Here is a 7,180-nt window from a genome sequence, read left to right as displayed (position 1 = left end):
TGATCTTGCGTCCATTACAAACCCACCACATCCGCCGGGAGCGAAACGGGGGGTTTGATTTTGAAATCGGAAATCGGCGGTCGAAATTACTGAATTGTTCGTTTAAATCGAAGTACGTAATCGGGAGTTTCGTATCAACGTGATCCTCGCTAAGCGAATAATATCATAGGAAAATTCCATAACAAGAACATACTGGAATTCGGAAATTCTTTTTCGTACGGAACGTGGTTCGATCGTGAATTATTTACCTATTCGGCGCCTAGCGCTTAAATTCACATCTCTTGATTAACAGGTTCCGCACTTCTTTTTGCACATGACATTTCTGTGTTTTTGACTGTTGCAACTCACATTAGCGCAAGCTGTATCGCCTATCTGGTTCTTGCAAGCACCTGTAAAACATACGTAAACAAACCATTGTATCGACCCGTATTTTGCGTACCCTTTATAGAACAAATCGTTCTTCTGGAAAACCTTAAAGGTTTTTTCTGTCGACGAGCCTTCCCGAGAGGTATACGGTATTACTGAATACTGGTTACCGAAACCGAAATTAGCCTGCGAATAAACCTCGTAATAAAACTTACGTTTTGAAGCTTCAACTGTATCCATCATTCCTGCAATTTAAGAAACGAATTTGATATCGATTTCATCGATGCGTTAGAACCGCGTAATTTAAACAAAACAATATCTGATTTAATTCCAGGCATAGGATCATGTGATTCGCAAATACGATCGACTATTTATGGTCGATTTATCCCAACCTAGCATATTTGGAAATTTCAATGATTTTCACGAATCATTTAAAGAGTTTCGCGATAGTTAAGATTTTCGAAAAATGTATGCCTCCACACTCGGGACATTTGTAGTCGAAAAACAAACACCAGGCATGAGACAAAAAGCTGACCGTCCACACTGCTGGATATAACGGTAAATGTTTGAATGATAATACACGCGTGAACATAAAGAAACTAACTTACGTTTGACGAATTGGGCGAGAACATCTTCTTCCAAACCTAGCAAAAAGATGTACAAAAAAGCCTCATTAGATCATCGGTTATAGAATAGAGTTTTCGAAAACCGTGAAATTGTGATTATCAGCAAAAACGAATGACCATCCAACGCCTTAAGTCCGCCTACGATTCCCGAACACGTTAGTGCATTTCCGTAATCCAAATAAAAAGTAAAGTATAGTAAAACGCCGCAATTAGAAAAAAAAACAGAACCTTTTTAATGTTAGAAATGATTACTACTTACTGATAGGTTGAGCGCAAACCAGCGCAATCGTGGCCAACAGAACGACGACTTTCAGAGCGACCATTTTGGTAGAATATTCGAATCGAAATCACTTGTTGACTGGTTCCAGATGTGTGTCTCGTTTATATAGGGCCCGAACGTCGGTAACCTAGGAATCGATCTAGTGTCTAAACGCCGACCAATTCGCGGAGGGCCGACCACTGAGCTCGGAATCCGATTCGTCAATCCAGCTATTAAGCGGATTAAGATTCCCAGCACCCTTGCCGACCAACTGTGCCCTGTGTTGTCGTGGCGTCAAACTCGTAAACATTGACGCCTGGCTGGTTGGTAAGGTATTTTCCTTACAATTTTACTTATTGCGTTTCCCACTGACCCGAGACGCGAAGTACTTATAAAATCATTTTGTTGTCATGTGTGAATTCGAGGGCAGAATTATGAATGCGTGATGACTAGGGGCCGTAAAGTGCATGCATATTAATATCTGTTCGTATTTTCAAATATATAATGATTTCCGTGAGAGCTCGGATTTTGGAAAGAACCTCGGCCTTCGAAGGAATTGTGTTTGTTTTTTTCAAATATTTCACTGGACTTTGAATTGTATCGGCGATTCCCACCGTAATGTCACTGAGAATGAGAAGATCCTCATTAGTAACTAATCATAATTTTACTGAATCGTTGAAGTTATTGAGAATGAGAAGGTCGTCATTAGTAACTGATCCTAATTTTACTGAATCGTTGAAGTTATTGAGAATGAGAAGGTCGTCATTAGTAACTCATCATAATTTTACTGAATCGTTGAAGTTATTGAGAATGAGAAGGTCGTCATTAGTAACTGATCATAATTTTACTGAATTGTTGAAGTTACTGAGAATGAGAAGGTCGTCATAAGTTACAAATCATAATTTTACTGAATCGTTGAATTCATCGAGGATGAGAATGGTCGTCATTAGTAACTAATCATAATTTTACTGAATCGTTGAAGTTATTGAGAATGAGAAGGTCGTCATAAGTAACTAACAATCATAATTTTACTGCATGGTTGAGGTTATTGAGAATGAGAAGGTTTTCATTTAGTAACTAATCATAATTTTGCTGAATAGTTGATGTTATTGAGAATGAGAAGGTCGTCATTCAGCGCCCCTACTGGTAAAAATATGAGGACCCCAGAGTGGCAACAGGCATTTTCATGAACTATCTAATCTATAGATTGATGTATGTTGCCAACCATTTACAAAAAATGCCGTAATATTGTTTTCTAGAGGTCTATTACCCCATTGGCAGGTCGACTATTAGTAACTTATCATAAATTTACTGAATCGATGAGGTTATTGAGAATGAGAAGGTCGTCATTAGTAACTAATCATAAATAAATCCGTCCTCGGTCGACTCAAAAAGCGATCGCGTAGACTTCAGACGATTTCTAGGAATGTAGTCGAAACGTTTTTGAATGAAAAATGAAAAACAAACACACAAATGTTAGAAATATATCCACAGCACCATTTTAATCGTTTTAACAAAATGAAACTAGAAACATTTATTTGTGCTAGTAAATCACATATACGGAAAGATGAAGGAAAGAAAGCCGGCAATTTCAAATATACGAAGGCGTTTTATTCTCGAAAAGGCAAATAGATAAACAATAATGACAATAAATATTCCATCAAACGTTTTAGATATCACTAAACAGTTACCGTATCATGTCCGTTGAAATCAGTTGAAAAGAAAAATAATAATAATGACAATGATAATCAAAAGAAATATCTGAATTATTCGAAGCCGGATGGTGGAATTTTCATTAGCGCTCTTTCGAAGATTAGAGTCCAGGCTTCGCTTGTGTTCACGACTAATCGAAAATGAAGTACAAACTTTTTTCGAAAAGTGATTTTCGTGGTGACTGTCCGAAGGGGGGGGGGGTGGGTCAGGTGGCAGGCTGCAGTTTGATAAACGTTTCGGCGTTCATCAAAGGTCCATATACATCCATATATCCATCAGTATATTAATAATAGGCCTAGAAATTAATAGAAATTCATAATTTTTAGTGTCATTATAGTAAACATAGTAACAACATCACTATATTTCCTTAGACTACAGTCAAAATCTGTTATAACGCGACCATCGCGTTCAATGCCGCTAATCGCTCGACGCTGCGGTAACTTACCTAATCACCACCTGGATATACAATCGGGGTCATACTCTGCTTGTTTAGCAAGTTTTGCATTTCTTTTTGCACATGACGTTTCGGTGTTTTTGGCTGTGACATGTCACAATGGCACAAGCCGCGTCGCCTATCCGATTCGTGCAAGCACCTGGAAAACATTAAACAATATGACTACCCTTTACATGTCGCAAGACGCTGTACGAATTTGCGGGAAATAATTCTTCGGTCGGTGATAATCTGTCAGATTTAATACAGAGCTATTTCAGATTTTCGGTATTTGTTACTATTCTATTACGAGAAATACTGATTTGATTTGTGTTTGATGCAAACAGAATTTGAAAGATGTCACTGAGGGTCTTACTGTTGATTACTGATTAATTTGAATAGAAATATGAAAGATGTTACTGAGGGTCTTACTGTTAATTACTGATTAATTTGAACAGAAATATGAAAGATGTTACGAAGGGTTTTACTGTTGATTACTGATTAATTTGAACAGAAATATGAAAGATGTTACTGAGGGTCTTACTGTTGATAACTGATTAATTTGAACAGAAATATGAAAAATGTTACTGAGGGTCTTACTGTTGATTACTGATTAATTTGAACAGAAATATGAAAGATGTTTCTGAGGGTCTTACCGTTGACAACTGATTAATTTGAACAGAAATATGAAAGATGTTACTGAGGGTCTTACTGTTAATGACTGATTAATTTGAACAGAAATATGAAAGATGTTACTGAGGGTCTTACTGTTGATTACTGATTAATTTGAACAGATATGAAAGATGTTACTGAGGGTCTTACTAATTCGAACATTTTCTTTCATATTTCAATGAAATGTGATTGAGAAAAAAATCCAATTTTAACAACTGATAGCACATTTCAAAGGTTGGCAGCCCTGAACTTAGAAGCTATGGGATTTTTACCTGATATTCTTATCGAATGTGATATAAGATTTGTGTTCGAGCTTTTTTTTTTAAGTGATATTTCGATCTAAAAATCGTATTGAAATTTCCGTAATTCAAATGAAATAAAAACGTCGCAATTTAGTTACGCAGAACGTTGATATATATAACTTACGTTTTTACGCTTCAACTCTGTCCATCTTGCCTGTAATTTATGCAACGAATTTATAACCACATTGTACACGCATTGAGTATCTGAAGGGGCCTGCAGCTGGAGACGGTTCAACGCAGTTGTGAGTTTGAGTTAACTCTCGAGTTAGAATACGTTAATTTTCAATTTTTTAGCTCTAAACTCGATTTATCGAAAAGCAACGAGAACGGGAATGACTTACGTTTAAATAACGCGGCAAAAAGATCATCTTCCAAAGCTAGAAAAAGATTCGGGAAATTGAACGATCGTTTTCAACATCGATTCGACTATTATAGATTAGAGTTTTCGAAAAAAAACTGCTCGATAAAAAGAATTCGTTGAGAATATTCGAATTCGAAGTTTCATGATTCGTGGATTTTTCGATTCAAAATTGAAATTGCAAATCGAATTGAATTATAGAACGTTCTTTCATCAGCAATTACTTACTATTAGGCTGAGCGCAAACCAGCGCTATCGCGGCCAACAGAGCGACGACTTTCAGAGCGACCATTTTTGTAGAAATTCTATAAAGAAGAAACTTTTTGGAATTCGATTTCCTGAATGAATGTGTAATAATAGAATGCGCAGGGTTGAGTCTCGCGTGTACGCAAATGAAGTTCGGCACCTGGACGACCGGTCCCGATGTGACATTAACAAATCAATTTGCTACTTTCTACCTTCCGAACTCGATCTTATAAAAAACACCTTGTTTACTTTTTCTTTTTATGCCCCAGCACTTTTTGCTGTCCCATTTTTTACTGTTAGAAATCATAAATAGAATGCAAAGAACTGATTTAAAAATAACTTCACTTACGCTACGTGATATTGTATAACTTTCTAAAGGTAATTTTCTATTGAATGAAAGGAATTAAGACACGTGCCTATCTTTAGCCGTAAGACTTTTTGGAATGTAGATTTTGAAGTCTAATTTCTAGACGCTGTTAAGGAATGATTTTTGAAAAATTATTTCGCCACAGACTGACAATGAACTAATGAAAGAATTTTTTTTCTCGACACTGTTTAAACTTGGTTAATTTTTACATAGTTAAGAAGTTTTCGGTATCATAATTTTGCTGAATCGTTGAAGTTATCGCGAATGAGAAGGTCGTCATTAGTAACTAATCATAATTTTACTGAATCGTTGATGTTATTGAGAAAAAGCAGGTCGTAATTAGTAACTAATCATAATTTTACTGAATCGTTGAAGTTATCGCGAATGAGAAGGTCGTCATTAGTAACTAATCATAACTTTACTGAATCGTTGAAGTTATTGAGAATGAGAAAGTCGTTATAAGTATCAGAATTTTACTGAATCATTGAAGTTATCGCGAATGAGAAGGTCGTCATTTATAGTAACTAATCATAATTTTACTGAATCGTTGATGTTATTGAGAATAAGCAGGACCCAGTTCCACAGTTAGAGTTAGAGTTAACTCCGAGTTAAGGTTAGTTCATTTTCAATGAGTTAACTCTGAGTCAAATCTGAACACAGAACTGTGGAACTGGGTCCAGGTCGTAATTAGTAACTGATCATAACTTTACTGAATCGTTGAAGTTATTGAGAATGAGAAAGTCGTTATAAGTATCAGAATTTTACTGAATCGTTGAAGTTACCAAGAATGAGAAGTTCGTCATTAGGATTATTGTAGTACGTTTTGATTTTGCAGTTTTCTTGTCTGATGAAACCATTTTTGATCCCCTGAACAACTGAAATATTATAACGGAATTTGATGTTACAATTAACGTTAAAGGTAGAATGTAAAGGTGGATGACGATTATGGAAAAATATGTTGATTGGTCGAATATTTCGTAGTAACACCCGAAATACACGTCGGAAAAATGCATCGATACGGTAGGTAGAAGATATAAAACGAGTATGTTCGCCAAAGTAATTGTCAATATAGCAAATCTTGCGAATCTAGGAGTACATATCAAACGAGATGTGAATGGAAAGAGAACAACTGCCGCGCGTTCTAGAGATATAGCTACTATTAACCACACTACTATTACAGGCTGCTATTATCATTACAAATTCGTAGATTTGGCAACTGAGCAACGACTTCATCACGAAGATAGGACCGATGTTTACGTGCAATAGAACAAACTGTAAAACGGGTATCAAGGATAGATTGAGGCAGAACAGAAAATCACAAAAAGATAAAACGATCAGATAGTTTGCGTAAGATAAACCGTGGAATCTACGGCTTATCATGATCAGGAATGTAGCTGAATTTCCGAATGTTCCTAACAGGAAGAGGATCGGCAGAATGACCAACGCCACAGTACGGAGGCTTCCAGACCTGTTCGCCACAGACATGAGGACGATGAAACTGCTATAAGTTCGACCAATTTGCATCCGAGTAGAATTCATTACTGGCTGGATTCAACTCTGAGCGTGTATTGGATTTACAATAATTTGGTGCACAATGTGATGTCTCAATAATATTGTGTGGCATAAATGAAAACCAATCATTGAAAGCTTACACGATTTTTTTTTAACTCAGACGTATTCTGTGAACGTAAGCAATAATGAATTTCCGTTATATCAAGAATATATCATTAGACTTTAGATACAGTATTAAATTCAAGAAACTGCTGATTACGCTTGTTTCTACAAAACAATATGCATTCATCTGTTCTGGGAGAATGGCCAGCAACAGTGCAAAGAAATGT

The sequence above is a fragment of the Tubulanus polymorphus genome, chromosome 10 (genome assembly GCF_964204645.1).
Source record: "Tubulanus polymorphus chromosome 10, tnTubPoly1.2, whole genome shotgun sequence".
Lineage (NCBI taxonomy): Eukaryota > Metazoa > Nemertea > Palaeonemertea > Tubulaniformes > Tubulanidae > Tubulanus > Tubulanus polymorphus.
The sequence above is the reverse complement of the archived record's forward strand: the minus strand, read 5'-3'. Positions refer to the sequence as shown.